At 57.4% G+C, this 25,271-nt stretch overlaps 1 protein-coding gene across 1 annotated transcript in view; it reads right to left on the bottom strand.

Annotated features, from left to right (window-relative positions):
- Positions 1–25,271, bottom strand: part of SKI (SKI proto-oncogene) — a 62,173-nt gene that overhangs the window by 32,451 nt on the left and 4,451 nt on the right. The window lies entirely within an intron of this gene.

Genomic DNA, 25,271 nt, shown 5'->3' with positions numbered 1-25,271 from the left:
AAATGAGCACAGCAAATGAGGCAACAAGGAAATACTATGGCATCATAAACAGTATTTGATTAATCCAAAGGAATGCAGAAAGCCACGAAAAATGAAACAAATAGATGGAAAAATAGAAAACGAATAAGATGAAAGACTCAAACCTAATCCTGTCAATAATGAAAGTAAACCTTAGTGGGGTGAACACCCTCAATTAAAAGGCAGAGACTGTAAGACTGGATAAGAAAGCCATATGCAGCCTACAAGAACACGTTTCAAACATAAAGATAGGTTAAAGCAAAGGCGTGGGAAGGGATACGCAAATTCACAGGAGTAAAAAAAGTAAACCAAAAGCTGAAACGGCTACATTAACATCAGACAAAGTACGTTTCAGGGCAAAGAGTATTCACCAGGGACGAGGCTGATTTCATAACTGATAAAAAGGATCAAGTGATCTTTAAAAAAAATCATAAACACGGATGCCCCTAATAACAAAGCTACAACATACATGAAGCCAAAACCTGACCTGACTGCAGAGACAGATCCACAATCATGACAGAAGATGCCAATTCTCTTCTCGCAATAACAGAGAGCAGGACACAGAAGACCAGCCAGGATGGCAGCTGTGAACAAGGCTGCCAACATCTCGACCTGAGGGTTCGGAGCAGCCCCCAGCTCAGCTCCCCCAGCGTGCACAGAGGGTTTACCGGGATGGACTGCACTCTGGGCTGAAACCAGCCTCGGTACCTTCAAAAGGAGCCACGTCACACAGGTGGGTGCTCTTAACAGGTGGGATTCCATGTGCAATCAGTAACAGAAAGACCTCTGGAGAATTCCCAAATGTTTGGAAACTAATCCACTTCTAAATAACCCGTGCATCAAAGAGAAAATCAAACGGTAATTAGAAAGTTTTAAACTGAATGGAAATGGAAACAATGCACCAGAATAGTGCAATACCCTTAAAACAGGACTCAGGAGAAAACCAAATGTTTGGATCACAAAAAAAGAAAGGTCTCAAATAAATGGCTCAGCATCCAATATATGAAACTAGAAAAAGGACAAATTCAACCCAAAGTAAACCGAAGAAACAGAAATATAAAGACCAAAACATAAATCAATGAAATAGAAAACAAAAAGTAACAGAAAAAAATCAGTGAACCCAAACTGGTTTTTTGAGAAGACCAGTAAAATTGATAAACCTTTACCCAGATTGATCAGGAAAACAAAAAAAGAAAAATGATCAGCATCAGAAACGTGAGAGGGGCCACCGCCCTGATTTCTACAGCTAACAGGAAAACACTGTCAACAACCCACGCCAATAAATCTGACAATTTAAATGAATTGGGCAATTACGTGTAAAAAACAACTCTCAACCTAGAACAGATAACCTGAATAGTTAAAAACCTCCCCACAAAAAAACCTCCAGACCCAAATGGGCTTCAATGCTAAGTGCTACCAAATATTTTGAAAAGAAGTAAATAATTATTTCAAAAAGTTTAAGGACGGAATACTTCCCAAATAATTCTATGAATCCAACATTACTCTGACACCAAAACCAGACAAAGATATTACAAGAAGAAAAAAAAACAAAACAGAAACTATAGCCCAATATCCCCCACGAATATAAATGCAAAAACTTATAAACAGGGCTTCCCTGGTGGCACAGTGGTTAAGAATCCGCCTGCCAATGCAGGGGACACGGGTTCGAGCCCTGGTCCGGGAAGATCCCACATGCCGCGGAGCAACTAAGCCCATGAGCCACAACTACTGAGCCTGCGCTCTAGAGCCTGCAAGCCACAACTACTGCGCCCACGTGCCTAGAGCCCGTGCTCCGCAACAAGAGAAGCCACCTCAACGAGAAGCCCACGCACCACAATGAAGAGTAGGCCCCGCTCGCCACAACTAGAGAAAGCCCGCGCATAGCAATGAAGACCCAACGCGGCCAAAAATAAATAAAACAAATAAATTTATTAAAAAAAAATTTATAAACAAAATTTTATCAAGTCAAAGTCAACAATATTCTAAAAAGGATAAGACACCGTGACCAGGGGAGATTTATCCCAGAAAACGAAAGGTTAGCTGAATTCAAAATCAGTCAATGTAACTCACCATATTAATAAACTAAAAAAGATATGCACCATATAAATAATCTCAATAAATGCAAAAAAAGCATCTGACAAACTCCAACCCATTCCTGATCAAAGCAATCAAGGACAGAACTGGAGGGACTCCTTCAGTCTAATAAGGAGCATCTACAAAACCCAGTAACGTGTGAACAACATACCCAACAGTGAGACACTGCACGCTTCCCCTAAGACCAGGAGCAAGGCTGTCTGCTCTCACAAAGTCTATTCAGCCACAGGAGGCTCCAGCCAGTGCAATCACGCAAGACAAAGAAAAGGCATGCAGATCGGAGAGGAAGCAAAACTGCCTTTATTCACAGACGTAAAACCTGACGGAATTTCCAAAAATCTACTAGAATGATTTGCAAGGTTGCAAGATGCAAAATAAATTGTACTAGCAACTTATAATAAGGAGCTGAAATTTAAAAAACAAGAGTACTTATAACAACACCAAAAGAGAAAAAGAAAAAACTTGGAGATAAATCAATAAATCTGAAAAAAGGCATCAAAGACCTGTGCCCTGAAGGCTATAAAATATTGCTGAGCGAAACTAAGAATAACTTAAATAAATGCAGCAATATACCTTGACCATGGGTTGGAAACTCAAAACTGTTAAAATATCAGTTCTTCCCAAATTGATCTATAATCTAATTCAATCCCAACCAAAAATTTCAGCAAGATTTTTTTTCATAGAAATTGACAAACTGATTCTAAAATTCATATGGAAATGCAGAGGACCTGAAATAGTCGTAACAACTCTGAAAAGGAACACAGCTAGAGAATGAATATCACCTGATTTCAAGAATTATACAGCTATAATAATCAAAAACAGCACAACATTGATATTAAAGATAGATAACTCGACCAACTGAACATAAGAGAGTCCAGAAATAAATCCACACACATATGGACAACTGATTTTTGACAAAAGTGCAAAGATAATTCAGTCAAGAAAGTATAGTCTTTGTAACAAATGGGACTGGAACAACGGGGTCATCCACATGCAAAAATATGAACTTCAATGTAGACCTTGCATCATTCCCCAAAATTAACTCAAAATAGATCACAGACCTAAACGTAAACCTTAACGCTACAAAATCTGTGGAAGAAAACAAAAGAGATGATCTTTGTGACCTTGCATTAGGGAAGATTTCTCAGCTAAAACATCAAAAGCCCCGTCCAAAAGAACCAACTGGTACACTGGAGTTGATCAAAATGTTAAAATTCTACTCTTGAGAAGAAAAAAAGAAAAAAGAAAGCCACAGACAGGGAGAAAGCTTTGCAAAGCATAAACGTAAAAAGGGACTTGCACTCGGAATACATAAAGAACTCTCAAAATTCACCAGTAAGACGACAACTCCACTTAAATAACAGAGAAATCTTGAACGGACACTTCACCATAGAAGACACACAGACGGCAAACAAGCCCACAAAAAGATGCCCAACGTCATTAGGGAAACGCAAATTAAAACCACAATGAGATACCCCTCCACACCTGTTAGAAGGGCTGAAAGCAGAGAGGAACCACAGCAAGCGCTGGCGGGGATGGGGAGTGGTGCGGGTGCTCTGGACCAGCTCTGCGTTTCTAGAAAGGCAAACCTGCACACAAATACACGACCCAGCCATTCACACCTAGGTGTCTACACAAGGGAATGAGACGTGAACGTCCCGGCAAAACCTGTAAAGGAGCGTTCTCGGCAGCTTTATGAGTAACAGCCAAGAACTGGAAAGGATCCCAAGCATCCGCAGGTGAATGAAGAAACAAACTGTGGCAAATCCGTACAGTGGAGCAAAAACAAAAACAAAACACCCAACTACTGACACGACCACACAGAAGAATCTCAAGATAATTATACTGAGTGGAAGAAACCAGACCGAAAAAGAGATTTCATGTATATAAAGCTCTGGACAAGGCAAATCCATCTAGAGTGAAGGAAGCTGCTCGGTGGTGCGGATGCGGAGGGACAGGCCGGAGGGACCGCCGAGGGGCACGGGACACTTTGCGGGTGAGGGACGGTTTCTTCACCTTGACTGTAGCAATGGTTCCACGTGTGTACACGTTTGTCAACGTTATCAAACTGTACGTTTTAAATATGCACAGCTTATTATGTTAATTATACCCTTAAAAAGCTGCCTTTAAAAAAACTATACAGCAATTATCCCAACTGGAGCCTTTATATTCCAGGACTCATTTGTTCCATGGCTTGAAACAATCCCTAAAGGTCAATGACAAGTGTAAATGAGCAGCACAGGCCACCATTTCATCCATGGTCGATCCCAAACACGTCCTTTTCCATCCCAAAAAGATTCGCAGAAATGCCGTGGCCATGCATTCAAGTCATTTCTTTGTCTAGATCAGGAACCTGCAAGCACTTCCTATAAAGGACAAACCATATTTTTGGCTTTTTTTTTTTTTTTTTTGGCTTTTCGGGGCGTGCGTTCTCACTCCAGCTGCTCCAGGCTCCCACAAAAGCAGCCCCAGGCCAAGTGGATGCCACCACGGGCAGGGCCGCGAGCAGATACAGCTTTACTTACATAGATGAGTGGGGTCTGGCCTCAGCCCAGGGCTTCTCCCAGGGGGGCCCAGGGGCAGTGTCACCTGGGAACTTGTAAGAAATGCAAATTCTCAGGGCCCACCTCAGATCTAGGGATCTGAAACTCCGGGGGTGGGACTCACAAGCTAGTCACTGAAGAATTCTGAAGCTCAAGCTCTAGAACCACCCGTCTAGAAAACCGGCAAGAATGACGGACTGAACCAGAGGCAAGAATCAGCACTAACAGAAAGCTGCAGCCCACACTCCGCAGGGGAGGCCCTGGGCCTTGGGCAATCTGTGATAAAACATGTCTGCTGACTTAGCCACAGGAGAAAGTCTCAGAAAAGGAGAAAGGAAAACGAGACTTGTCCTGACGAACCTCTATTACTAAACAGCTCCTGCTGGTTCTTTTCACTTCTTGACAAAGAGTTTTCAACCCACTTTTAAAAGGCAATTCCAAAATTGTCTTGGTTCACATTCTCCCTTGACTGCCTCCGCTCGTCGCTCGGGGATGATTAAACCTCAGAACAAGGGGTCTGAGTCATTCCTCCAAACATCAGTCAAGACGACACTCAGCCCGAGACACTGAGTGCGAGACCTTCAAGGGCGGTGAACCCTATGTGGACACGTGTGCACACACATGCACACACACACCAGCAAGAAACAAAACACTTGGAGAAAATAAATCCTGGTTATCTGAGAGCGGCTTCTGGTCAGGTCACAAACCACTGGCAACACTGCACCTTCCTTTTCAAAGCAGCTCTTCATGCTGTTCCTTCCCGAACGCTTACAACGCCAAAACCTTTTGCAAATTCAGAGACACTCATCAAGAAGATGGAATAATTAAAATGCGTAACGATAAAAAACCAGTTTCAAGATGGAAGAACAAAGATGCTTCAACCCCGCTACCCTCCAGCGAAGGAGCACCTGTGCGGGCGGGAGGAGGCTGGGCCGGCAGCGGCGGCGAAGGGCCAGGGCCACGTGGACACGCGCAGCGTGCGAGGACGCCAGCGACCACGGCCGGCAGAGAGGACGTCTCCATCCGCAAGTGTGTCCGCGGAACGGTTCAGCGGACCCCAGCGCCCAGCCACACCACACCACCGCTGCCTGCCGCAGTCACCTGCCTGACGCCGGGCTCAGAGCGAAGAGGCAGGGCACACGCCAGGTCCAGCACCTCAGCCTCAAGGAGGGGGACAGCACCATCCAGGGGAGCAGCAAACAATGACCAAGCCCAGGACGCAGGATGGACATAAAGTGAGGTCAGGATGCGGGACCCAGAGCAGACAGGAAGTGAGGTCAGGATGCGGGACCCAGAGCAGACAGGAAGTGAGGTCAGGATGCAGGAGCTACTGCAGACAGGAAGTGAGGTCAGGACGTGGGACCCAGAGCAGATAGGAAGTGAGGTCAGGACGTGGGACCCAGAGCAGATAGGAAGTGAGGTCAGGACGTGGGACCTAGAGCAGAGGAGAGGAAGTGAGGTCAGGACGCGGGACCCAGAGCAGACAGGAAGTGAGGTCAGGACACGGGACCCAGAGCAGACAGGAAGTGAGATCAGGACGCAAGAGCTACTGCAGACAGGAAGTGAGGTCAGGATGTGGGACCCAGAGCAGACAGGAAGTGAGGTCAGGATGCAGGAGCTACTGCAGACAGGAAGTGAGGTCAGGACGTGGGACCTAGAGCAGACAGGAAGTGAGGTCAGGACGTGGGACCCAGAGCAGATAGGAAGTGAGGTCAGGACGTGGGACCTAGAGCAGAGGAGAGGAAGTGAGGTCAGGACGCGGGACCCAGAGCAGACAGGAAGTGAGGTCAGGACACGGGACCCAGAGCAGACAGGAAGTGAGATCAGGACGCAAGAGCTACTCCAGACAGGAAGTGAGGTCAGGATGCGGGACCCAGAGCAGACAGGAAGTGAGGTCAGGATGCGGGACCCAGAGCAGACAGGAAGTAAGGTCAGGATGCAGGAGCTACTGCAGACAGGAAGTGAGGTCAGAACACATCCGCTGGCTCAAGGTAAACACGTCCCACAATCACAACAGTCAGCACGAAGGGTGGATTTATCCAGACCTGAGATGCAAGGGCATGGGCAGGCCTGGACGGGTGGCAGGCACAGGTGACTTGAGAAACACAGGTCAACAGAGGATAAGCCGTGAACCGAAGGAAGCCCCTGCCCAAAGCCAAGTGGGGAGTACAGGACAGGGACACTGGGTTTGTGCCTTTGGCCCTTTAGCCATGACCCTAAGTGACAGTAAAGGTTAAGAGGATGCCCACATCGTGATAAGAACAAACATCAAACCCTCAAACCCCAAAAAGACGGGGAAGTGACGTCTGCGCACATAGGGAGCAGGGGCACAAGCCCGCACCTTCCACCGCGTTACAAAGCGGGCCTTGCCGGGCAGCGTGTGGCTAAAGGCCACCTGTGCCCCGCAGCGGGAACGGGCATCTGGAGGAAAAAGAGCCGCCACGGCCGTGTCCACCCAGGACATCCCGATCCTGCCTGCGAAGGCCGAGTCACAGCCAGAGTCAGCTGGCCTGGACCTTGAGGATGTCGGAAGCAAACAGAAGAACCCAACTCAGCTCCCCCCACCAGGGGCGGCAGTGACAACCAGAAGTGCACACAAGGACTGTCCGGCAACCAGAGAGAGCGCACCAGCATGTCTAGACTGAGCACCAAGTAAGTCAAAATGGACAACAGGCAAACAAAGATCCTGAGCTTTCCCTGTGACGGCTCCTGGGGGAGGCAGCACCGCTTCAGGGCTACTCGAGGGACAGGGAGCAAGGAGAAGGACCCCCGGTGGGTGGGGCTTCCCAGCCCCCTGTGTGCTCCAGGATGGGCCAGAGGGCCTGGGCCAGCTAGCTCCTTCCGTGAGCACCAATCCTGGAGACAACTCCATCCATCGCTGGGCCCACAGCCCAGTGTTGCCTCGTCTAAGGGCAGAGGGGCCGGCAAGAGGCCGGGGTGGGGGGAGGGACACAGGCCCGCCGGCCAGCGCTCCAAGCAGGTGCATCATGCTGGATGACGGCCCAGTCTATAAGGCGGACCTTCCCGACACTTCAGAATCAACATCTCGAGATGAACAAGAAGCTCCCACGTGTATCAGGAAGTCTCGGAGAAACTTTCGAGAGAGGTCCCCCGGACCAACCTAGAGACCACCTATCAATGTACCTGGGGCACCTGAAACAACGCAACACAGCGCAGGACGGCTCCAGGCCCGGCAGCGCACACACCACAGGACCGCGGCCCACACAGGTCTGGTCACCTCCGCTCGGGGCGCCTCCGGCCCTTCTCTGACTGCAGAGCAGGGGACACCAGCGAGCGCAGTCACCTCCCGTGGCAAGGGCAAGCTGCGCGGCAGGGCAGTCGCGGCGGGGCGTGCACGGGGCCCGGACGGTTCCCCCGTCACAGCAAGCCCTGCCGTGGATGAGCGGGGCAGGTGTGAGGCTTCCAGGAGAACAGAGCACCTCCCGCCCCGGCAGCAAGCGCTCCGCCCGCAGGGTCCACCTCTGCCCACGACGGACAGGCGCCACCAGCGCTAAGCCTGGTCAAGGCCTTTGCCAACGGGTCGCCCCCGCCCCTCGCATCCCTCACGCCCCCTGGCAGCCGTGGCACTCCTTCCCACTCGGGCTGGGCTCCCCGGGGCCACATGCCCTCCGGCGTCCAAACGAAGGCACCTTGGTTCCCTGTGCGCCACACAGAACCCGACACCCAGGCGGGGCGCGTAACGGCACCAGGGCCTCGAGCGGCGGAAAGCACTGGTGTGGCCCGGCTGACGGCACCGCGCAGCGAGGCCCTGTTATGCCCGCTGCTCAGGCACACGCCACCCCCCGGGCCCTGCGGGCAGCAGGCAAGCCAGGGCAGGCCAGGGCCGGGACACAGCACCCGGCTGGGCGCACAGCAGGGCCACCTCCTCCTTCTCTCATGCGGCCCATCTCTGCCTCTGCCTCTGCCTCACCGTCGGGCTTGGAGCGTGTGGCTTGTCTACTAACAAACGCACACGTGTGGGAACGCGTGCCCAGGAATAAAAGTGAGGCCCCTGGAGGGGACAAGACGTGTATGCAGGAGGGCTTGAGAGAATTTGGGTTCACAGGCTGTCTCCTCAAATCGCCGTCCGAGGACAGACTCGCGATGGGTCCTTCTCACACTGTCCTTCTCCCCGCACCGGAGGCCCGGCCCCAGCGATACACAAAGGGTACAGCAAGAGCAAGCACACACACTGAGCCGGGGGCCCCAGGGGGGACGCGAGGCCCCCGGCCCTGCGACGCCCACGCTGGCTGACCGCGGGGCCGGTGCCGGAAAGGGTGGCAGGGCTCGGCCCACACCCACGCGCTGCAGGTCGGGACGGCGAGGCTGTGGGCCATGGCGCTCAGTACCCCACCGAGCAGCCACAGCAGCTTTCATCAAGTCGGGCCCTGAACATCCATTCCAGTCAGGCCTTCCTCGCTCTCCCGTGAGGCTCAGTACTCACAACCTCCTGCCGACAGGCTGGACCCACCGAAAGGCCCTTCTGGCAGAGCTGGGCGTTGGCCCGACACTGGCCGCAACCAAGGACCCCGTCCCGAGCTCGGAGGGGCTGTGGGAACGCGGGCCTTGTCCTCTCTGGAGGCACGCGGACTGTGCCGGAAAGCCAGGGGCAAGGTGCCCGTGGCCAGGGGCCAGGCGTGTCTTTAAGCTCTGTCTTCTCTGTGGGCACAAAGCACTGACGTGCCTGTCCTTGGGTTAACATTCTGGCAACTCTCTGTGGTCAGCAGCTCACACGGATGGAGACCCTCAGCAGGTACAAAGCACTGTAGCCCTTAGGGACCCTGCGAACTGCTCCCTGGGAGGCTGTGCCACCAGCCTAGGGCCTGGAACCTGGGGGCCTCCCCAGCCACACGGCCACGGGGCACCTGTCGGGAGCCCGGCCGCCCCTGCACAGCCCAGAAGAGCTTCAGAGCGTCGGGCCCTGCCAAGGGCGAGACCTCACCCTCGAGCAGCCACTACTGCTCTCAAAACCCTCTCGCCCTTCTGAGGGTAGCTAAACTGACCAGCCCCTTTTTCTTCTTTAATCTTACAGGGCTTTCAGAGATTTGAGGTAGGATTAAGGTTTGTTTTCCAAATGGGGAAAAAAGGGACGGTTTGCAATTCTCTCCATTCCACCTCAAACCGAAGTGACAGGCACCTGGAGGCCGCGCTGTGCACCAGGCTCCCTCCCCTCCTGAGATCCAGGCGCAGGAACGAGAGAACGTTCTGGGCAGGGAAGAGCGTGAGTGACCCCAGCGCACGGCGCGTCCGGGCACAGCCCAGGGTGGAGTGGACAGAGGCACAGAGACGGCCTCTGGACTCAGGGACAGTGAAATATCAACAGACGCAACCCCACGGGAGGCCCCCGAGACACGAGCCACTGGGGAGGAAGCGGCTGGGTTCCATCCACGACCCCCAACAATGAGAAGTGGAAAACGGCCCAACATTCACGTGCAGAAAGATCATCTGCCGTCAGCAGTCACCTACTGCTGCCCGACGTGACGCAACCCCTACAGAGACTGGTACCCACCCCCCAGGGCTCTGGCTTGGGAGCAGGCGTGTCCACATCAAGGGGCCGCGTCTCAGACTAAACCACTTGGTGACCCGGCTCCCTGTAAGGGAGCCGTCAGGAGAGGACGGGCCACACGCTGCCATGAGGTGTGGGGCATGGCGGTGGGGGGGTGGGAGAAAAGCCATCAGGAGGGACCGAGTCCCAGTAGGTGGCCAAAAGAGGGACAATTTAGGCATCAGATAATGGCAGAACGATTGCGACACTGAAACGGGCTGAATTTGGTGACACCAAGCAGCAGGAGGGGGAGGGAGGGGAGAGCTCCGGGAGAAGCAGACCGGCCACTGTCGCTGGTCAGGCAGCATCGCAGAGGGACACCGAACCCACCAGGAGAAAGTTCACGGGGACAGGATGCTGGCAGGGTCTAAAGTCTCTCCACAGATTACTTATTAACCATGGAGAGAAAAGGCAGACACCACTCACGACAGTGATCAAAAGCTGCCGTCCCCAAGGGGAGGCGGACTCAGAGCCTCCTGCAGCTTCACGATTCGCCCCAAATGCCACCTGACCCCGACCAGGAGACCCGCCAGGCACTCCAGCTGGTGGATCCACAGGACGGCTCCGCCCTCCAAATGCTGCGTCAGGCAGGACCAAAGGTGGGGAGGAACTCAGGAGACGGCTCGGGAGGAGACGGCCCGATGGATCGCAGGGCGCATCCTGGCGGGTCCCTGGCAGAAGCAAACCGCTGTGAAAGGGCCGAGAGGGACGACAGGCTCAGGACGGGGCAGCAGCTGGGCCCCCCGGTGGTCACACACCCAAGGACCACAGTGACGGACACTCCCTCCAGCATAGCAGGGTGTGAACCCTGGTGAACCTGCTCTCAAAGCTTCACTGCAGGTTTGAAGATTTCCTAAAATAAAAAGTCCCAAACCAAGGAGAGGCGGCAGGTTTACCAACGGGAGCAACAGCCACGCCACAGAACAAGGACACGGGATCACGCACCAAGAGTGGACACCGGCGCTCTGGGGACGCCCAGCTGGCGCAGGGCAGTGACCGCCTGCGATATTGAAGCCACGCTGAGTGATTTTCCTAAGACGGACCCAAAGGCGTCAGAAATCAAACAGCACGAAAAACCTAACTCTCAAAATTCCAGATTTCCTGAACAGTAACAAACCTGATTATAAAAACAAATGTCAAATTCCAGTTCAACTCCCTGGTACAATGATCCAGAATCCAGCACGTGAGGACCTGGACCAACAGGGAGCAGGGGAATGGCGACGCCCACACCCCCTACCCCCCGGCCCCGGTGCAGCCAGGCCTGTCGGAGACCCAAGACCCTGGCTCCTGCCGACAGGAGAGGTCGGCCCGTGACCCCGCCCCACGGGCTCCTCCCTCCCAAGCCCCCAGCCCAACAACAGCAGGACAGGGAAGGAACCTCCCTAAGCGGGTCCTCCACACACTCCCTTGCTTCCGCTGGAGAGGACCGCTGCTGGCTCGTTTACCCAAATCACCACTTGAAAAATTACCCAAAGTTGTCCCACTTGAAATCCCATCCCGTCAGCCTTGCTCTGAAACAGAATGCAGGTCTTCCCTCCCACCATGGGGCCACGTGAAGGTTGAACTTGGCAGAGAAGGGACTCCCACAGCCCGTCACCGGGCACCACCTGCTGGCATGGCTGAGGTGGGCACCTGAGCTCGCCCACGCACGCCCGGCCTACACACAGAGCCCAGGGGCCCCCAGGACATGGGTGGCTCCCAGCATCCCAACAGGACCACACGCAGGGGCCCAGGCCAAACGCACCACTACCCACCCCATCTTGGACCCCACCCCTCGGAAGTGGGCTGAGAGCTTGCAGGTCCATCGGGGTGGCCAGCATGGGACACACTGACCACAGACGGCACAGGCCCCAGTCCACCCATGAGCCCGCTGCTGGCACAAGGAGCTGCGGCCGCCTGGCTCACTGTGTGTTCGGCTCACAGCACCTGCTGGCGCCCGCCCCACTGGCCCGGCTGGCTGTAGGGAGGCCACCGTGCCAGCCCGCTATGCCCACACATGGCCCCGGCTGGGCTCCTGGGATGGCTTGTTGGGCCCGCTGCCTCCTCAGATGCCCCGGCTTGGAAAGAGAAAAGGGCTGGAGCAGCCGGAAGCACACGCACGGTGCTGGGCCTTCATCACCACCAACACAGGGGTGGGCACCTCCACCACCCCACTCTACAGGCGGAGACACCGAGGCCCGAGGAAGTGACGGGGCCTCAGATCCAAGTGAGAAACCGGCCAAGCCAGGATCTGGGCCCAGGAAGCAAGTGTTTTTCGGTTGTTTGTTGTTTCTGTTTTTGTTTTTATTATTGTTTGTTTATTATTGTTTGTATTATTATTGTTTGTTTTTATTTTTTTAATTTTTAATTTTTCGCCTCACCACACAGCTTGTGGGATCTTAGTGCCCCGCCCAGGGATGATACCCAGGCCCTCGGCAGTGAAAGTGCCGAGTCCTGACCACTGGACCCCCAGGGAATTCCCAGGAGTCAGGTTTTAAGAATCCATGCCCCTAAACACTAAGCTAGACTGCCTTTCTAAGTTTCAAGAAACTTCTACTTGACCAGAAATACCAAAAAATTATACTTACTACTACTTGCACAAAAAAGATGGGGGGGAAAGAAAAGGTTAAAATCAGATCCAAAGACAGTGATTTCTGCTTCACTGTGGGCAGCGGGAGAGGCCGGGGAGAGCCCTCTGAGCGATTTCCAAGTCCTTCTTTTCTTTAACCCAAACACAAAGAGCCACCCTCACTGCGGTCACTGCAGGCCGCGCCCAGGTTCCCACCACCGGGTCTTCCTTTTGAATCCAGCCGGTGGCGTCACCCCACCCAGCGGGCGGACCGGCAGTACCTGCCCAACAACAATCAAGGACCCTCCTTTCGAGCGCCAACGGCGGGCCGCACAGCCCCACCGCCCCGTCTCTCAGCCACAGTCAACAGCTGAGACAAAGCTGGACGGAAGAGCAGACGGTCACCTCGGCCCCCCAGGTCCAATCCCGCGCCCCACCCCCCCGCAGGAGGCCAAGACGGGGGCGTCTGGAAAGCAAACATCGGGGATGGTCCGGGTCATCAGCTCAGGCAGTGCAGCCCCGGGGCCGGGGTGCGGGCAGCGGGGCATGGCCGCCCCGGCCAAGGCCACCACCCAGGCTCCAGGGGCCACCCCGTGACCTCAAGGCCCTTCGGGGCTCCAGGGAAGGGACGCCGCCCCCCCCACCCCAAGCCTCACCACCCACACCTCCACAAGGTGGCGGAGCACAGCAGCGAGTGGCCCACCCGGAGGACCCGTGCCTCCCGGGCCCCCCCGTCACCATGGCCTCCTGAGACCAACGCCAAACTAGTGGAAATCACGGCTGGGGGCCGGGCTGGACCCAGGGCCACGAGAGGGGCACAAGCGCCAGTCACGCGGGAAGCGGTATCCGAAGGTGGAGGGAGGACACCAAGGGGCCAGCGGTCCTGGGCTTGGGCTCCCGGGCTCCCAACTGTCCTGGAGCTGAGCCGGGTGGGGCTGCAGGTCCGCACGCTGGCCCCCGAGCTCGGCGTCGGCCCCCCGGCTGCCCAGGAGCAGCTCTGACCTTCCTCTTAGTCTCCCTGGAAAAGTCAGCGTCCGGCCAGAGGGCACTCCTGCCCCAAGCTGTCCAGGGCAGGGGCGGGTGTCCGCCTGCTCTGGGCCCAGCGTGCCACCCACACCTGGTGACACGATTAAAAGGTGGAGACGCGGTTCTCTGTGTGGGGAGAAGCATCAGTTTCAGAGAGTCCATCACTTCCTCTTACCAGAACTTTCTCCAGAAACTGGGGCAGGAGGTAGACTTCACAGAGAGAAGACAGCCTCACGCCAGGCTCGCTGGGCCGCCCCTCGAAGCCTGACGCGCTCCTGCCCTGCCCTTCCCCACCCCGGGCCGAGGCCCGGCCATCTGTCCAAAGCCTGGCCCCGACCAGGGCGCCCCCGCAGCAGCCCTCGCAGAGGCCTCCCCAGGACGCGAAGACGGCCGGCGCGTGGTGGGCAGAGCCACCCCCGCCCCTGCAGGCTCTCTCCCAGCCCCCACGAGCCGGGCACGGCGCAGGCGCCCCATCACGAACGACCTCTGCATCCAGGTCCACCCGCCGCGCTCCACCATGAGACTCGCCGGCAGCCCCTCCTCCAGCAGGTCACTGCCCCGCCCACCGTGCCGGCTGCACCAGAGGGTCTGAGGCACGCGGGGTCTCCTTGTACAAAGATGGGTGTCCAGCCACACTGACAACAGAGGGGTGACTGAACCAGCACACAAAACATCAGACTCCAGGAAAGGCAGAGAACTCCTACAGCTGAACAAGGCAAGACAAACAGCCCAGTTCAAAAAGGGCAGAGGACTCCGAACAGACCTTTCTCCAAAGAAGACACACACGGCCAACAGGCACACGACAAGATGCTCAACATCACTGATCATCAGGGAACACAGATCAACGGCACAGCGAGGCACCACCTCACACCCATGACCGCCATCAAAAAACAGCAACCAGTGTGGGCGAGGATATGGGGAACCTGGGACGCAGGTGCACCACTGCTGTGGAAGACAGTACGGAGGTTCCTCAAAGAGCAGACACAGAATTACCGTGTGACCAGCCATTCCACTTGTGAGAATGTGCCCCACAAAACTGAAAGAAAGCTAAACCCATTCACAGCAGCACTATTCACCGTAGCTAAAACATGGAAGCAACCCAACTGTCCATTGCCTGGTGACGGATAAACAAAACGTGGTCCATCCATACAATGGAATATCATTCTGCCTTAAAGAGGGAGGTGATTCTGACACCTGCTCCAACGTGGATGGACCCTGAGAACACGATGCCGAGTGAAATAAGCCAGACACAAAAGGACACATTCTGTGTGATCCCGCTTCTGTGAGGTCCCTGGAGGAGCCACACTCACAGAGACAGAAAGTAGGAGGCTGGGGCCGGGGCTGGGGGAGGGGTGGAGAGTGTCTAATGGGGGCAGAGTGTCGGTTTGGGAAGTTAAAAAAGTTCTGGAGACCGGATGGTGGTGATGTTTGCACAACAGTGTGAACGTGCTTAATGCCACTGGGCTGTGCACTTAGGAAAAAAAAAAAAAAAAGTGGGAGATTTTATGGTACATATCTTTTACCACACACACCAAAAAACCACGTATAAGGAAAATTACAGAAAAAAATACTAAAAATAACAAAATGGCTGACTCCATTAGCAAAAAAGGAATCGAGAGCTATTCACCTCTCACATTAACAAAGCTATTCTGCATGACGGTAACCTAACGTTGTGAGAAGGTAGGAACGTGGGCGTGTAACTGGCACGCCATTTAGAGAAAGAATTTTGGTAACAGAATCAAGAGCCCTTAAAAAAGGCCTACACCCTGCGGGGGTCAGAGTCTCCTGAGAAATGCCCAGGAATGTGCACGTAGATTTAAGCACACACAGTCACCCCACGCGACCAAAGATGCCAGAGAAGCATAAAGACACACCGTGTGCGTGAATAATTAAATGAAAGAAACAGGCCAGGGAGCTCGCTCTGAGCCACCGAATCTCCTTCAAGAAGCTCACTGAAAGTCCCAGGCGTCTGAGGAGATGCACTTGCGGTGACCACTGATCTGGGCCACCTCAGGGCCCAGGCCCTGCCCTCCCCTCCGCTCCCCACAGGGGCCGGTGCTCCAGACACACGTGCACACGCTTGCACCAAGGGCGCTCCACACTCCTGTTCGCAGGCACCCCCAAGTCCATCGACACAAGGGTGGGGACAGGCTGGCGTGCGCCCAGCAACCAGGCGAGCAGACCGCGCGACAAGGCCCAGGTGGGAGCCAGCAGCCTCGTGGACGCAGGGCCAGACACAGGGGGACGTTCAGGGTGGTGTCCTGGGAGGGGCAGGAAGCAGGGGGCAGGTGTACGTGACTTTCCGTGCTACCACGCGCTGCTGTGCTGAGATTTCTGCGAGGGATCCGTGGTAAGACGCTCCCTGAAGCATCACTTGTAATAACAAAAACATGGCCCAACCCTCAGATGCAGAATAAACGCCAGGACCCTTGATACAACAGATTACTCGCAAACATGCTACGTGGCTGTAAACACGCACAGACGTGCACAGACATATGTGCACACAGGGGCGTGTGCCCAAGGGAGGGCTGTCACCCACTCACAACGGCGGCCCCGGATCCTACAAAGCCCCCGCAGGGGACTGTGTCTGAGATGGCGGGGATCCGAACACAGGCCGGGGACCGGCTGGCATTAAGACATTCTCGACGATTTTGTTAGATGCGCTAATGGCAGCACGGTGGTGATTTTCCACAATTCCGTATCTGTTAGACGGATCTTGAAACACTTAAACATGAAGTGAGATGACGCCTGGGATCTGCTTTTAAAGAGGAGGAAGGAGCTAGACGAAACGAAACGAGTAACACGATGGCACGTGTGGAACCGGGCACGTGGCTGCGTGAACTGACCTCCCGACTTCGGGGCACTCTTGAATCTCCCAGTTTATAAGTCACAGACACGTCACCATGGCACTGAGAGACGAGCGCTGGTCCCTTCAGGTGGTGGGCTCTGCTGGGCAGGACTCTGCTCCACTCACCCCGTAGCAGCAAAGGCACAGGCCCAGGCGGCCCCGGAGTGTCTACGACTCTCTCGCGAGCCCCCAAGCACTGCCTGCGCCCCCATCCCTCTGCCCGCTTACAGCCGCCGCGGGGACAGGCTGCGGGGCTGCCCTGCGGAGTCCTGGCCACAGCCCTCAGCCCCGGGGACCCCAGGGCCTCTGGCACGGGGACGCATGAGAGAAATCGCAACACAAGTGTAAGTGTTTAACGGAACACTTAAAAGCCTAGCTACGTACGTGATGCGTGAGAGGCCTCCAGCTCGGGTAGCTAAATCCCGAGGGGCACTAAAAACCACAGGAGACCCCCCAAGTGACTCAAGACCACCTCAATAGCAGTGACAGGAAAATTAAAGCAAGTTCTCCCCAACCAGGAGAAGACTCCAACACGGATCCAACAAGAAGAGCAACACGCCCCAACCTCCCCTGCAGGACGCCCGCCCCGCGGCAAAGACTGGACACGGGGCCAGCCTGGCCGCGCTGTCGGCCGGGGGGGTGGGGGTCAGGAGGGGAGGGCTTCTTCCTCGCGGTGGGAAGGAGCGCGGTTCAGAATCCCCGGGCCCTCACGGCAGGCAGGGATGCCGGGGACCCAGCCCGCAGGGGTCCCAGCGCCAGGCGGGGCGGGGGCCCGCGGCCGCGGTCCACTGCAGTCGCACCCATCGGCACATGGCCTGGCCCCGGCTCTGCTGCAGGTGGCCGGACCCCGGCTGGGAGGAGGGTCCTGAGTGTCCCCCACCAGGGAGCCCAGGACCCCGCACAGCTGCCCGGGGCCACGCGAAGCACAGCTTACCTCCTGGAGTGACACGGGGCCAGCCCAGGGCCTACCTTGGTTTCACAACCTAAAGAGCTTTATAAATGCAGAGAAGACCCACTAGGGTCAGGCAAACTAGGCGACACTTATTACATACAAGGATGTTAAAAAAAAAAATCACAGTTTTGATAGTTCTGCAAAAAAAAACTTAGCAAATTTACAACAAAACTGTCAAGTAATTAAGGCTAGGCACTTCACACATGAACTTAAACTGCTAATTAAAATCCCCTCGCTTAATTGACTACATTTGCATATCATTCAACTGGGGAGTATAATTTTTTTAACGGTTTGGGCAACGCGGTTCGAACACCAGGAAGCGGGAGGCGGCAGGTGAGGGGAGCCAGCAGTCCCAGGCATGACCAGGGAGGGCAGGGCTGGGACCCTGGGGGCTTCACGCCAGGCCTGGGGTCCCCACCCCAGGTGGAGAAGGAGGGCGAGGCCAGCAGAGACCCCCCCCGGCCCCAAGGCTCCCCCCTTGCAGCCCAGCACCTCTGCCTTGCCTTGACCTCCGGTGGGGAGGGGCCAGGGGCTTCCAGAACCACTCATGGGACACATGCACCTGCCCCTCCTCCAGGGGCAGCACGGCGGCCCCCCTGCCCCATCTGTCCCAACTCCTCCAGGGGCTCACGGAGCACCGGCCCTGCGGTTCCAGAGACACACCCGCCCCGCAGGGGGCAACGTCTTGGAGTCAGACCACCACACCCGCCTCCCAGCCCAGCCTCCCAGCCCAGCCTCACTCGGCGGCGGCTGGAACACGAAGCACCGGGGCACCGAGGCCCCACCGTCTCTAGGGCCCGGCCCGCGCCCGGCGGGTCCGCGTGAAAACTGTGCACCTTGCCGTCCACGGCTGGACCCGTGGGTTCTCGTGTGAGGCATCCCAGCCGCACGCAGGGCGAGAGGGGGTCCGCAGGGCCGACGGCCCGCCCCTCTTGTTCCAAGGGTGGAAGGGCAGCAGTGAGTTGATCCAAGAGGAGAACGCCGGGCAAACAGGAACGCGTCCACGAGGACGGGCAGGAGGAAGCACGAGGGCCGTGGGAGAACCACCAAGCATCACCGCGAGGCCCATGGCGACCCCGGAGAGCGAGGAGGTCGGGTGTGAAGGCAGCACACGCGGTCACCGGCCAGCTCGCCTGTCACTGCCGCTGCCACGTGGATGCCTCGCCCACCCGCCAGGCCTGAGCCGTGAACCAGGGCCACGGGAACATGAAAGAACCCTGAGGTGTCAGAGAACAGACGTGGACCCAGAAAGCTGGGCACTCACAGCCCCAGTCACAGCCCCGCAGGCCCTCCAGATACCCCCAGCCTCGGAGCCAGGTGGGCCGCCGGCCTCCCCAAGGCTTGGGGCCCTCTGGGCTGTTGGTAGCGGGTGTGGCTGTGACGGCCCATGGATGTGGAGGTGGGCTCCCGTGCTGGGGTAGTTTCCTGCACACGAAGCGGGACAGACCCTCGGCCCTCCCGGAACACGCTACGTGGCCCAGGAGAGGCACGGGGGCGCCCCTGCCCAGCTGGGAAGAGTGGGGTGCGGAGAAGACCGTGCTGCCAGGCCCAGGTTTCGGGCAGGTCCCCAGACACCAATCACAACCCCCTGGCTCCCGTGACGACGTGGCCAACAGCTCCTCGGGTGCTGAGGGAGGCCAGCGCGGGCACACAGGACCACCTGACACCCAGTGGCTGACCCCAAAATGCATCCACCGCCCCCACCTACAGTCCTGACATTCAGCCCAGTTCCACACTGCCGGCCACGTCGCGGGGGGCCCACTTTCAACAAGAGATGTTCCTTTCGAAGCAGCCCACCAGCGTCCCAGCGGGAGCCACGCCAGGGCCGACGCCACGCGACGCCTGTCCAGGGAGAGCCGTCCCTCGAACCCCCCACGCAGACCCAAGCAAGTGTGAAGCACGGCCAGGACGCCCGACACCTACAGGACAGCTCTGTCCACTCCCGGGAAAGCTCCCCGCTCTCTCCTTTTCTAGCCATCGACAGCCAAGCTGCCAGTAAACCTTGACGATTAGTGATTTCATGCCTCTATGAGTCATTCAACGAGTATTTATTCCAGGCCCGGAACTGGGGACCCAGCCGAGACCAACACCCCCCCCCATGAAGCCGACAACACAACCACAAACACACAACCCCAGAGCCGGCCGCAACAAGGGCTCCCCGGAGAGCCCAGACCACGGGGCAGGCCTGACCGCTGCGGGCTGCGCGGCCCACAGAGCCACGCCAACTTCCTGAATTATCTGTAGCTGCAAAATCAAGAAGTCGCAGTGTTGAGTCTTTCTAAATCAAAAATGTAAAATCAGAGGAGACGCAAACGCCAAATACCCGACAGCATCCTATCTGCTCCCCAGGCCGTCCCACTGCGCTGAAGTAGGCGCTTCTAGAAGCCAGCCCTGCGTTCACAGAAAGCAGCATCAGAGCTGTGGTCTGCTCCCCGCTTGCCCTGGGGCTGCATGGGGGCCCGGGCCACGCTGGCACAGGTCACACCGTGGACACACATGCAGCCCAAGGCCCCGCCCGCCCCACTCCACTCACACGAACACACGGACACCGTTCGCAGTGCTAACCCAACTCCGACCAAAACCAGCTTCAGACCCCACCGCGTGGGCCCCACACTCCTGGGAACGACTTCCCGTCCCTTCTCTGAGGCTCGGATCGGCCCTCGTTAACCCACGGATGCGTGTGGCCCGGAGCCCCCGCCCCACGATCTCAGGGCCCAGCCCCCCTGGACTCGCCCCCTCCCCCCACGACCAGTGGGCAGGAGGGAAGGAAGGGCCCTCGGAAAAACGGAGCCTTCTCCCTCTCCCGCAGCTCTCCCAGATCTTAAGAAAATAATTCAGCCTCTGTATTTTAACTCAAAACAAAGAAACTTCTAAAAAACATTTCAGTTGAAACTTGCATAATTCTTCCAGTGGAGAAATCCTCCCCAACTTTCGCAATCCTTAGAAAGAGACACATTATTGCCGCTTGTGTAACAGTCTCTGGGCCACAGAGAGTCCGGCCGCCGGCCACGGACACCTCCCGCCAGACAGCCGGGGCGCAGGGCCCGGAAGCACCGCCTCCCCCAGGCCCTCCCGGCGCCCGGCGGTCACCCTCCCCAGACTTCCTCGTGGGCCTCGCCTGGCATCTGAGACAGACGGTACCCAGACGCGCTGCAAGAAAGCGTGGGAGCCACTGGCCCTACTCTCGAAGCCCCACGCTGACTGAGGGGCCCCGGGGGGCAGGAGGGTCAGAGGCGAGGGCCACTCAAGAGAGATGAGGGCCCCGCCCAGCTCCAAAGAGACGTCCTGGACATCGGCAGGATGGCTGAAGACGGGCAGACGTGGCCCGCTCACTGCACACAGACTGAGGGCCAGCCCCCCACGCCTTCCCTCCCTCGCACACGGCTGACCACAGGGCCCAGGGCAGCAACCAGAGGCTCCTCAAGCTGCTGTTTCCCTTTTGACGAGGCCCCGGCCTTCACTCTGGGGCCTTCGCGCTGAGGACCAGACCGACCCGCAGACCCTGTCCTCCTGCACAAGGGGCAGGGCCCGTCCAGGAGCCTGGCCTCACAACATCGCCCGATGGCACCCCGCCTTCTCAGCTGAGCATCCAAAGCCAGGAAATCACCATGGAGCCCCATGAAAACCTCGAGCAAAACAAGTGGACAAAGGGACTGCCGAGGGACTTCCCTGGCAGTCCAGTGGCTAAGATACGCGCTCCCAATGCAGGTGGCCCAGGTTCGAGCCCTGGTCAGGGAACTAGCTTCCGCATGCATGCCGCAACTAAGACCCGGCGCAGCCAAGAAAAACAGATAGATAAATAGATATATACACAGATAAAGAAATAAATATCTTAAAGAAAAAAAAAAAGGACAGCCAAACCTCTACATCTATGGCCAAACCTGACGGCATCCGGTGAGCACAGCCCCCCATGAAAGAGGGAGTGCCGGGAAAGGCATGCTGGCCAGAGCCCCTTCCAATCTGTCACACGTTCCCGATTCCATCCCCTCCCGTGGCCATTTCAGCCTGAATGCACAACACGCAGCCGGCTTAGAGGCCCCGATCGCCCTCCACCACAGCCACAGCCGATCCCCAACAGAGACCAAGAAACTCAACGCTCCGCCACGCCAACAGCCCGGCCGGGTCTCTACTTTGAGAAAACACTGCTCTCTGACTGGAGAGCCGTCATCAGGTGACGCAAGGAAACGGTTCCAGCGCGAGGAATTTAGACAGACCGCACCGTGGACACTCACAACACACAGCACGGCGCCCATCGGCCCGCGAGCCCTGCCGTGCAGGCAGCTCTACGAAGAAGACTCCTGCAAGGACGCAGCGTCTGAATGACAGAGGCTCAGTGAGCGAACACCATCCCCGGTCTCCAGTCTGAGAAGCGGGACCCTCCGAAGGCGCAGCAGCTCCCAGGAGCCCGTTTCTTAACCACACAAGGACCGGCCTGGCTCCAGCCCCAGGGAGACAGCACCCCCCCCGCCGCCTGCTCGGCCTGCGAGGAGCCCTCCCGCGGAACGAGGGGTGCGTCCCAGGCAGCAGGCAGGCTGGCAGCACCAACGCCCCGCCGCGACTAATAGCAGCCGTACCGTTAAAACACCGGTCCGGTTTGGTTCAAATGCCATCAGATAAGGGACAGAATCGACTAGGCAGAAGAAAAGGGCAGGGGACCGTGGGAAGGCTCTGAGGCCCCCATCTCCTCGCCACACGTTCCCAGCAGCAAAAGGACACATCCTCGCCCCGCCTATGACCTCATCACCTAAACACGCCCCAAAAAACACTGCCAACGGCCACTACTTACTACAGTCCCCCTTTCACAAGTGAGGAAACTGAGGCAAACTTGCTCAAGGTCAGGCAGCTAGTGAGGAATGGAGCGAGGGACAGGGCGAGGACATGGGAGCAGCCCCGTGGGGCTCCACGGTCAGACCCGCCCAGTGCGGGACACCGAGGACAGCAGCCAGGGCCCCGGCAGCCCCGACAGCCGTGGGACGGACGACAGCACGTCCTTGGGGTCCCCGTGGCGTGGGGGGCAACACTGAGGAGGGCCCTGGCTGGCACACATGGACATGCCACCTTCAAGGGTTTCCAGGTCAGGCTGGAGCCCCGCCCCCCCACTCGGTCCCACGCTGGGGCGACCACAGGGATTGCCGCCCCACCGTGGTCAGGCCGCAGGCACAGCAGGGCAAGCGAAGGCCGTCGGGCACCAGGACCCCACGAGAATCCCTGGCCCCCGCCCACTGCTGACGGCAGAGGACGCGGGCCTCCGTTTGGCAGGAGACCCGGCGACGCCTTGGCCCCCAGCACCTGGACCACACTTCGGCTCACCGCATGGCCCCAGCACCCACGGCCCCCACAAGAGCGGTGCCAGCACACCCTTTGCTCCTTTCTGCCCTCAGCCTCGGGGGATCAAAAATATTAAAATAAGCTACGAGAAAAGTGAAGAGATCAAAACACAACCCGTGAATAATTTGTCAAGCAGGGAGTGGGAGGAGCGAACAGAGGCGGGCAGGGCGCCGGGGAGGGGGTCTTCCAGGCAGTTTCTTCCAGAACAAGCAGGGTCTGGGCAGCCATGGGTCCCCCTGATCCTGAGCCTCAGAACCCCCCTTCTCACGGGTGGGGTGTCCCTGGCATGTAGACAAGCTGTGCTGGCGACTTCTGAAAGGGACCCCGCACCCCAGAATTCCCAACCGCACGGTCACAGAGCCAAGGCAGTGGGCAGAGTCCCGGGAACAGGATAAGTGGCCGAGGCCAGCAGGAGGAGTGCCCCCCGAGGTGGAGGAGTGGCAGGAAGGCGAAGGAGCGCGTGAGCGGCCAGCCAGCCACACGGCCGAGGCCCGGAAGGAGGGACACCGGACCGCCGGCCCATACCACCGCTGCGAGGATAGGCCGTGCTGACACTTCGGCCTGGGGACCCCAACCGCTTACAGCAATCACATCTTCGTCGTCACTGGGGAGACTTTTGTAACCAGTGAATGAGCTTTCTGAGTGGCGCTGGGGGGAGCACAGAAGGAGAAAGGGTGGCGCTGACCATCTGTTGAAATCACCGGGCACGAAAGCACGCTCTGACCTCTTCTCTGGGACTGTGGCTCAGGGGACGGTCCTGCCTTCTCACCTGGCAGTCCCTGGGCCCACAAGCTGAGCCTACGGACACCCATGTCCAGAAGAGCAGAGCCTGCTGCAAGGGGGCCAAGGCCCGGGCCTGCAGCTGCAACAAAGAGCCCACCCCAGGAAGAGAACCACAAACATACACGACCGAGATTCGGACACAGACATAGACACACCCTGTCAGACAAGCCCCTCTGCGTTCCACCCTGGGTAAGTGACCCACCACGGGCTTACCCACTACAGGCCTACCCAGTCGGCCAGAACCCACCACCATCCTGCACACAGGGCTCCCTCGGGCCACGATGGCTGTCGAGGGAGCGGGCACCCCAAACAGAAAGGCCCCCAGTGTGCAGGGAGCGCCCACCACGCCACCCAGAGCCAGCTCCCAGTCTGAAACGAAGGGTCCGGCCAGCCTGCTGGGATCCGTCGCCGGCCGTTCCCATCAGCATACTCCCCCACCAGCGCTGCCCACTCAGACTGTCCCTCCCGCCCAATCCCAGCCCCACAGTCTGCAGACAGCTGCCACCTGGGCGCCAGCCTAGCCAAGGGCAGAAACACCACAAATCCACGAACGCACGCGGTGGCCCCCTCTGAGCGCAGGCGACAGGCCCTCACTTCCCCTCCCCTCCTCCGCTCCCTGAGACTCTGACACTCCGCTGGAGGGGCGCCCAGAGAAAACCGGGCGGGAGCATCTATTCACAGATTTGGAAAAAAAAAAAGTTTGATGCAATAGCTGAATTAATCAGGCCTCCCAAGAATAACTGAGCCAATGCAGCATTCTGTGTGTGCAATTTAATAAGCCTGGATATTTAAAAGAAAAGTTACAAATACTCGGGGAGAGGGGGAGATGTCACAGAAAGTTAGCGTGGACCCCACTGAATGGTTTCGGCATCGAGTGGCCCGGGAGCTGCCAGGCTGGATCACACAGATCCTCCGTCAGGCAAACAACGGGGCCTAGGCCAGCGGCCCTCCCCGCGGTGCCCTTCAGCGTTTTAGAGGGAAGGAGAGAAGGAAACGTGCGCGTCCAAAACAAATCGCAAGCCAGCGGCTACCCTGACACTCGGGGCCCCGGGTGCCCGCTGACCAGTCCCCGAGCCCAGTGCCAAGTGGCCCTCGCCCCCACACGGGGGACTCTGGGATCCACTCCCTGGCAGGTCAGGGCAGACACACAGAGCTGGAGTCGCCGAGTCTCGGCCCCCTGCCACCACGGTCCGAACACCTGGCTTCGGTTTAGTGCCTGTCTCCCAAACCTTCAAGGCACAAACAGACCCTGCCTGGCCAACTTCTGCCTGCTAGGACACAGGGGCAGGCGCCCCTCTGAGTGCCAGCCCAGGAGCGTTAGGGCCAGGGCGGGTCCCTTCCGCCAACTCGGCCCGGACACCTCCTTGGGCCCCATGAAGGCCTGGGCTGCCAGCTGCAGCCTGGGCCCGGCCGGGATCAAACTTCCCGGGACTCAGGGCAGAAGAGTCTGAGGTCTGAAGCCTGCCCCTCCCGGCCCAGCTGGGCACCGGCTATGGGCCTCAGGAAGGCTTCACCCACCCTGGCCTGCCCTCGAGGCCCCCAACCAGGGAAGCGGCTTGTCCTAGGAGTCGGACGGGAGGACCTTC

Source organism: Balaenoptera musculus, chromosome 1 (assembly GCF_009873245.2).
Source record: "Balaenoptera musculus isolate JJ_BM4_2016_0621 chromosome 1, mBalMus1.pri.v3, whole genome shotgun sequence".
In the NCBI taxonomy this organism is placed as follows: Eukaryota; Metazoa; Chordata; class Mammalia; order Artiodactyla; family Balaenopteridae; genus Balaenoptera; species Balaenoptera musculus.
Note: the sequence above shows the minus strand (reverse complement) of the source record. Positions and strands in the feature narration are given on the sequence as shown.